Genomic DNA, 9565 nt, shown 5'->3' with positions numbered 1-9565 from the left:
AAAATGACCCATATTGTCTCAAAAACATACAGGAAGGGAGGATTTGCCTGGTTTGGTCTACGTAGAGAGAATCTTATTGCTCCAGTCAGACTGAATGTGCATTATGGAGCTAACTGGGTGATTGAATCACTTCCACAGTAGTTACACCATTAGAGGCCATGGCAGTATAAAATTATCCTTATAAGTAATTAGAGAGTTAGTTGTGGGTAAAACACTTACTTCAAAATGCTTTGTACACTTGGGTATTGATAATACATTAAAGAAGCAGAGTGTAGATAGAAGGTCATTTTTTCCCCACAGAGAATCAACAGTCTACTTAGTGGACTAGATGACCACATAGATCATATGACCTTGTGTGGAAATGTGTCTGCTACTAGATAAATGATCTCCTTGCAGATCCAACATCAATGAAGACAGAAAGCAAAAGAAAGGAAGAAAGAAAGAAAGAAAGAAAGAAAGAAAGAAAGAAAGAGTCAAAGGAAGGAAGGAAGGAAGGAAGGAAGGAAGGAAGGAAGGAAGGAAGGAAGGAAGGAAAGATAACAAGACCTAGGCTGTTTACACTGGTTCTGTGCGGTTAGCAAGGTGATGAAAACTCATGTATGGCATGTATAGTAATCATTTCCTCTGTTTGGCATGATTTTGTAAGTTTATTCTAAGTAAAACCCAAGCTTAAGACACATAGGAAACTGGAGCTAAATTCAGGGAAATGCACTCCAAAGAGAAGAGATTTCAGAACTGCTCGGCAGAAACCACACCCAACTTGGGAGAGGCTTGTCTGGGATTGGCTGCTCTGGGAAGACTGTAGGCGTGGTCACACGTCTGGAGTCTAAAAGACTGAGCATTTGGGAATGGTCCTCACTTGCAGAGATTCTCTGTAGAGAAAGACTTCCTTCTGGTCCCTTAGAAGACTCCAGCAAGTTATTTGAAGAGGCCGTTGGAGACATAATGGTTTCTCCCTCCTTCTCAGAAGGTAAGTCTCACTGTAAGGTCTTTACATCCTGTGTGTCCCCCAGCACCATTGTCATCTCCAGCTGCCCTAGACCTGCATAAGGATGAATCGAGTGTGCTGGGACAGACTTTTGTTGACACAGGGGGTGCTCTGCTCTTCTAAGAAGTTGAGTCTCATCATAAGGCCTTTTGCAGCTTGCATGTGTAGTGCCAGAAAAGAGTAGTCATCCCCCCAAACCAGACAGGAACTGATGAGATGCAATCACAGTGAGGCCTTTTTATGCCAGCTAGCTAAGGCACCACTGTGAGCCACTGTCCAGCAGGAATGCTTTGGGGATGATGAGCCTCGAATATCTATCAGGGTAAGGGTTTACAGTAAGCAGCAAGCAGAGGGGTGTGGGTGAGTGTGCAAGCATCTAATCGGCTGGTTTTTGTGGCCTGTAATATAATGGTGGGTCCTCAGAGTCATAAGCTAAATGTCTGCTTCCTTCTGCTCTGGTGGTCATTAGGGAGGGGGGTGGGCTTTGAACCTTGGGGTGCAGATCTGGTGGAGTAATAACCTGGAGACACTGGTCTTGTTTGGGGTGTAACCTAGAGACTGGATTTAGGTTCTTGTTTGGTTTGGGGTGGGGTGTATGTGAGTGTTTTATTTTTGGAGGGGGTGGGTAACTTGGAAAGTAATGCTAGGTACTGTCCTGTTACTTTTGCTGAGGTGAAAGTTAGGTCAGGTTTTCTAGAATGGAGTCTGAAGGTAAAGGATTTGGCCACTGGCATGCCCTAAATTCTTTTCATGTTCTTGTCCCATAGTAGATCCAGCCCTGTCATCTCCTGGTGCCCCAGAGCTGTGTCAGGATGAAGCTCAGGTGGTGGAGCAGCTGACTGCCAATGGCAAACACAATCTAAGTTGGAAGAGTCCCCAAGGACCGGGATGTGGGCTCCAGAACACAGGCAACAGCTGCTACCTGAACGCAGTCCTGCAGTGCTTGACACACACACCACCTCTCACTGACTACATGCTGTCCCAGGAGCACACTCAGATATGTTTTTCCTCAGAAGGCTGTAAGATGTGTGCTATGGAAGCCCATGTGACCCACAGTCTCTTGTATTCCTATGCAGGGAATGTCATGAAGCCCTCCCAGATTTTGACCTCTGCCTTCCACAAGCACCGGCAGGAAGATGCCCATGAGTTTCTCATGTTCACCTTGGAAACAATGCATGAATCCTGCCTTTGAGGGTCCAGCCAGTCAGAAGATGAATCCCCCTTTGAGGACAGCTCCCCAATTCATGACATATTTGGAGGCTGGTGGAGGTCTCAGATCAAGTGTCACCACTGCCAGGGCACCTCAGATACCTACGATCCCTTCCTGGATGTCCCCCTGGATATCAGTTCAGCTCAGAGTGTGAACCAAGCCTTGTAGGATACAGAGAAGGCAGAAGAGCTGCGTGGGGAGAATGCCTACTACTGTGGTAGGTGTAGACAGAAGATGCCAGCTTCCAAGATCCTAAAGGTTTATAGTGCCCCAAAGGTACTCCTGCTAGTGTTAAAGCACTTTTCAGGCTTCATGGGTAACAAGTTGGACAGAAAAGTAAGCTACCCGGAGTTCCTTGACCTGAAGCCATACCTGTCCCAGCCTACTGGAGGACCTTTGCCTTATGCCCTCTATGCAGTCCTGGTCCATGATGGTGTGACTTCTCACAGTGGACATTATTTCTGTTGTGTCAAAGCCGGACATGGGAAGTGGTACAAGATAGATGATACTAAGGTCACCAGGTGCGATGTGACTTCTGTCCTGAATGAGAATGCCTATGTGCTCTTCTATGTGCAGCAGAATGACCTCAAAAAGGGTAGTATCAACATGCAAGAGGGCACAATACATGAGGTTCTCGACACCGAATACCAGCTGAAGAAATCACGGGAAAAAAGCATAAGAATAAACACCCTTGCACAAAAGATGCGGGAGAGTCCTGTGGAAACAGAGAGAAGAGAACAACCAAAGAAACCTCCTTAGGGAAGGGGAAAGTTCTTCAGGAACAGGCCCACCAGAAAGCTAGGCAGAAACAGGAGAATATCAAACTCATCTCTCAGGAACAGAACCACCAGAAAGCTGGAAGAACCTCAGGAATACCGAAGGTGAACTTGATCTGCCTGCTGATGCAATTGTGATTCACCAGCCCAGATCCACTGCAAACTGTGGCAGGGATGCTCCAGACAAGGAGAATCAACCCTGGCATGATGCTGGCAGGCTCCTCACCTCTCAGGGCCTCATGAGCCCTAGGAAGCTCTGTAGTCAGGGTGGGAAACGAAGATAGAAGAAGGGGAAGAACAAGAACAAGCAAGGGCATAGGCTTCTGCTTGTTTGCTAGTGCTCACCCACCCACTCACACTGGCTCCTGTGGACACACTGTTGACCCTGAGACCTCTGTCCCAGGCAGGGACAATGCCTCACCCTTCACGTGGCATCCACCTTTCCTCTGGGCCCTTGCCTATCTTTGCTGAGTGACTCTGAAAATGATCCCTTGGATGTGGAAAAAAATGCCCAGGGTGTTGGTACAGGTTAAAGACAAGAAAGCTGGAAACCTGAGGGAGGTCTGAATATCTTCTCTTGCAACTTCTTGAATCTGAGCAGGGTAGAGACTAAATCACCACACTGGAGCTCTTTTTTTTTTTAATATTTTTTATTACGTATTTTCCTCAATTACATTTCCAATGCTATTGATGTTTAGAGTTTTCTCTCAGTCAACAAGTTGCTGGACAACTGCCCTTTCTAACCTCTTTCCCAGAAAATGTGTAGTACACACTGTAGAGATAGATGTTCTTATTCTTTGTGTGTGATCAACAGTTCTTTGACCAAATAAATTCTGTTACTTCACAATCCTTGTCTCCTTGTTTATTGTTCCATTCATCCAATTCATAAACCTTTTATACAGTATCACATTTAATAACCTATTAGGTGACACCATCTTTAAAACAGGTGCTAGAGACTATTACCAAGATCCAAAACTGGTCAAAAGACAATGGATATGTCACTATAGTGTGCCCAACCCTTGTGTTGCAACTAAATTGCAACGTATATCCCTAAGGCTCAGGAAAAATAATGGAAAATTGGGTGGGAAGATTGTAAGACCAGGACACCTTCTGCTAAATAGTACTTTCTAGACACAAGGAAGCTGAACATATGAAACCCTAATAGTATGGTTGCCTAAAACAGGTATGTATGTATGTATGTATCACCCAAACACACACACACACCTCCTTTCTGGCCCTAGCATTCCCCTGTATTGGGGCATATGATCTTCACAATACCAAGGTCTTCTCCTTCCATTGAAGGCCAACTAGGCCATCCTCTGCTACATATGCAACTAGAGACACAGCTCTGGGGGAACTGGTTAGTTCATATTGTTGTTCCTCCTATAGGGTTGCATACCCCTTCAGCTCCTTGGGTACTCTCTAACTCCTCCATTAGGGGCCCTGTGTTCCAATCAATGACTGTGAGCATCCACTTCTGTATTAGCAAGGCATTGGCATAAATTCACAAAAGAGAGCTACGTCAGGGTCCTGTCAGAAAATCTTTCTGGCATATACAATAGTGTCTGGGTTTGGTGGTTGTATATGGGATGGATCCCTGTGTGGGACAGTCTCTGGATGGTCTTTCCTTCTGTCTTATCTCTGAAGTTTGTCTCTGTGACTCCTTCCATGGGTATTTTGTTCCCCATTCTAAGAAGGAACAAATTATCCCCATACTTTGGTCTTCCTTCTTCTTGAGTTTCATGTGTTTTGCAAATTGTACCTTGGATATTCTAAGTTTCTGAGCTAATACCCACTTATCAGTGAGTACATATCATGTGAGTTCTTTTGTGATTGGGTTACTTCACTAAGGATGATATCCTCCAGATACATCCATTTGCCTAAGAATTTCTTGAATTCATTGTTTTTAATTGCTGAGTATTACTCCATTGTGTAAATGTACCACGTTTCTGTATCAATTCCTCTGTTGAGGGGTATCTGGGTTCTTTCAAGCTGCTGGCTATTATAAATAAGGTTGCTATGAACATAGTAGAGCATGTGTCATCATTACAACTTGGAGCATCTTCTGGGTATATGTCTAGGAGAGGTATTGCTGGATCTTCCAGTAGTACTATGTCCAATTTTCTGAGGAACCGCCAGACTGATTTCCAGAATATTTGTACCAGCTTGCATTCCCACCAAAAATGGAGGAGTGTCCCTCTTTCCCCACATCCTTGCCAGCATCTGCTGTCACCTGAAATTTTTTTAAAGCTCCAATTTCACCATTATTAAGTGCTGAGAAATACTTAGATAAGGGAACCAATTTATTACAAATGGGCTAAGAAATTGAGATGCTGTACTAATCAAAATATTTGGTGAACACATTGTTTCATCTGATTCTAATTCTACTTTTTAAAAAAAAGGTTGACACATTATAATTTTTTTCACTTTGGGATCACATTTATACTTAGTACATTTTATAGTTTCTATAATAATTTAGATGACAATTATATTATGTATATACATGAATGTACAGTAAATATCACAGAAAACATGGCACATGGATTTGAGCTCTTGAGGTATTCTGGTCTCTTCCCCTCCTTTCTGAACAAACAATGTTGATATTTCCATTGACAATTACAAGGCTAAGTTTCTTTACACAATTTAAAATCTCAGTTTATATTTTCTTTTTTTTATTAGATATTTTCTTTATTTACATTTCAAATGCTATCCCGAAAGTCCCCTATACCCTTCCCCCACCCTGCTCCCCTACACACCCACCTCCCACTTCTTGGCCCTGGCATTCCCCTGTACTGGAGCATATAAAATTTTATATTTTCTATAAATCTGGAAAAATATAAATGCATTTGAAAGAAGATAAGAAGCAAACTTAAGTTTTATGGTGTGAAAATAAATTATATTTTTTGGTCAATACACATATATGATCCATATGTCATGTGCCATACTCTACTATCCAATTTATTAATAAATATAAACTATAGGTTTCAATAGAAGCCTAGATGATACAATATTAAAACATGAATGTTTCTATTATCTTATTTAGCCTCTTTTATTGCAAGAACATTAAATTTTTCAGGTAGAGTTTGTAGAAGGAGATAAGAATGTATCAATTTGCATTCTTCCACATGATAACCGCCAGTTGTGCAAACGCCATTTGTTGAAAATGCTGTCTTTTTTTCCACTGGATGGATGTAACTCCCTTGTCAAAGATCAAGTGACCATAGGTTACAGTAAATTTCTCCAACCCAAATATGCACCAGCAATGAAAACACAACACAGTTTTTATAAATACATGCTGTGTACAGAGCTAAACAAAGAATTCTCAACTGAATGGCTGAGAAGCACCTAAAAAAATGTTCAACATCCTTAATCATCTGGGAAATGCAAATCTAAACAACCCTGAGATTCCATCTCACACCAGTCAGAATGGATAAGATCAAAAATTCAGGTGACAGCAGATGCTGGCAAGAATGTGGGGAAAGAGGGACACTCCCCCATTTCTGGTGGGATTGCAAGCTGGTACAAATACTCTGGAAATCAGTCTGGCGGTTCCACAGAAAATTGGACATACTTCTACCGGAAGATCCAGCAATACCACTCTGGACATATACCCAGAAGATGCTCCAACTTGTAGTAAGGACACATGCTCCACTATGTTCACAGCAGCCTTATTTATAATAGCCAGAAGCTTGAAAGAACCCAGATGTCCCTCAACAGACGAATTGATACAGAAAATGTGGTACATTTACACAATGGAGTACTACTCAGCTATTAAAAACAATGAATTCAAGAAATTCTTAGGCAAATGGATGGATCTGGAGGATATCATCCTGAGTGAAGTAATACAATCACAAAAGAACACACATGATATGCACTCAATGATAAGTGGAAATTAGCCCAGAAACTTAGAATACCCAAGATACAATTTGAAAACACATGAAACTCAAGAAGAAGGAAGACCAAAGTGTGGTAACGTTGTTCCTTCCTAGAATGTGGGACAAAATCCCCATGGAAGGAGTTACAGAGACAAAGTTTGGAGCAGAGCCTGAAGGAATGACCTACAGAGACTGCCCTACTTGGGGATCCATCCCATAAACAACCACCAAACCCAGACACTAGGCAGATGCCAACAAGAACTTGCTCACAGGAGCCTAATATAGCTGTCTCCTGAGAGGCTCTGCCAGTTCCTGGCACATACAGAAGTGGATGCTCACAGTCATCCATTGGACGGAACACAAGGTCCCCAATGAAGGAGCCAGAGAAATTCCCAGTGAGTTGAAGGGGTCTGAAGTCCCACAGGAGGAACATCTATATGAACTAACCAGTACCCTGAGCTCCTTGGAACTATACCACCAATCAAGCAAAACACATGGTAGAACTTGTGGCTCTAGCTATATATGTAGCAGAGGATGCCCTAGTTGGTCATCAATTGGAGGAGAGGCTCTTGGTCCTTTGAAGGCTTTGTGCAGGAGTATAGGGGAATGCCAGGATCAGGAATGGAAGTGGATGAGTTGGGGAGCAGTGGGGGAGGGAAAGGATAGGAGATTTTTTGGAGTGGAAACTAGGAAAGGGGATAACTTTTGAAATGTAAATAAAGAAAAGATATAATAAATAATGAAAGCTAGGTATCCCTCCAAAAAGATATTTTCACTTAAAAACTATTTATTAAAAAAAAAACCCAAATGTTCATACAATGATGAGGTATAGCAAAAAAATGGAAATCATCAGAGCCAGAAGTTACTCAGTCATACAAAATGGAAGATTGCTATTTGCAACAATGTGCTAGACATAAAACTCAATACTGTATACTACCATCCATAATAAGTGTCTTAAATAAATATATCCATAAACAGAAAGCAAATTAACACTTTCTGAAATAAAGACAGTGAGTAATAAAATGACCATTTAAGTATTGAATTTTCATTTGCAATAATGGAAATAATTTTGGCCTATGGTGGTGTTTGCCCAGCACAGGGAATGCACTAAAATTCACTGGGTGGTTTACATCAGAAAGCTAAGATGCTTAACACAGTTCTTTGTGAATATCATTAAAAAAAAAACAATGAGTTGTAAAAATGTTTTAAAATATGGAGGCTGGAGAGATGGTTCAATGATTAAGAGCACTGGCTGTTTAAAAAGAGCACCCACATGGTAATTCACAATGTTCTGCTTCACACTCCACTTCCAAGGGATCCAGACCCCTCTTCTGACCCTCTTGAGTTACCAGGCACAAACACAATACACTTATATATTTATATAAGCTTGCATATACACTTATATACAAGCAAAACAGGCATACACATAAAATAAAACAAATACATTTTATTTGAAAATTTCTCTACCTGAAAAATTTAATGTTCTTGCAATAAAAGAGGCTAAATAAGATAATAGAAACATTCATGTTTTAATATTGTATCATCTAGGCTTCTATTGAAACCTATAGTTTATATTTATTAATAAATTGGATAGTAGAGTATGGCACATGACATATGGATCATATATGTGTATTGACCAAAAAATATAATTTATTTTCACACCATAAAACTTAAGTTTGCTTCTTATCTTCTTTCAAATGCATTTATATTTTTCCAGATTTATAGAAAATATAAAATTTTTATATTCCTCAAGGAAATATAAAATTAAAACCAACTACTGATATTATATTTCTACTGTTGCCATTGCCATTATTACCATATTGTTTGGTATCTAATTACTTATAATTTAATATGAGTGTATGCTGTTGAATGTTTGACATATTTTGACAATGCTTTTATATAATCCCCAGCCTCACTATACAGCAGTCTCTACTAAAGCCAGAGCTTAAGTAGTCTGGTTTTTTTGATATGGCTCCTTTTCTGACTTTGGAAATACTGAAAAATCAGTAGTATAAATGTAAATATAGGCATGTAAAATGAATAAATAAGATACCACATGGGTGTGTATATTAGTTATATTAGTTGTGGAAACATTCCATACTAATTGCTTTCAGCACCTTCTTTTCTATTTATATCCTTTCTCCTTCACTTGTTGCTTTAACTGAAACTTCAAGTATCATATTGACTAGTAAGAGGAAGAATGATAGATATCTTTGTCTTGTTCTGCGTTTTAGTGATTTTTAGCTTTGAGTTTTTCTCCATTTAGCAAGATGGTCCTTGTGGGTAAGATATATGTCACCTTTATGATGTCGAGATATGCTCCCATATCCCTATATTCTTTAGGAATTTTAGCAGGAAGGAACGATGGATTTTGTCAAAGTATTTTTCAGGCTGTAATAAAAAGACTATGTGGTTTCTGTATTACAGCTTATTTAAAGGGAAAATGCCATTTATTGACTTATGTATATCAAAACATCCCTGATTCTCTAAGATTCAGGTGACTTAATCTTGGTGGATGATCTCGTTGATCATTTTAAATTCAGATTGCAAGTGTTTTACAGATAACTTCATGTTTATCAGGGATATTGTAGACCAGGATGTGTAACAAGGAAATAATCATAACTTTGTAGTCAAGGCTACAGTCCATGATTTTTATAAAAATGGCTTCTTTTTATTTTTTCCTCTTATTTCTACATGTCCACAAACTAATGTGTCC

The 9565-nt window shown here is 40.2% G+C and overlaps 1 pseudogene; it reads left to right on the top strand.

Moving 5' to 3' along the window:
* The first annotated feature begins 891 nt into the window (after nt 1–891).
* LOC110298019 (ubiquitin carboxyl-terminal hydrolase 17-like protein B) lies at nt 892–3312 on the top strand (annotated as a pseudogene).
* Nucleotides 3313–9565: the final 6253 nt, after the last annotated feature.

This window comes from Mus caroli, unplaced genomic scaffold, assembly GCF_978045245.1.
Source record: "Mus caroli unplaced genomic scaffold, Mus_caroli_1 scaffold_8, whole genome shotgun sequence".
NCBI classification, from domain to species: Eukaryota; Metazoa; Chordata; class Mammalia; order Rodentia; family Muridae; genus Mus; species Mus caroli.
This window is presented reverse-complemented; position numbering and strand designations above follow the sequence as displayed.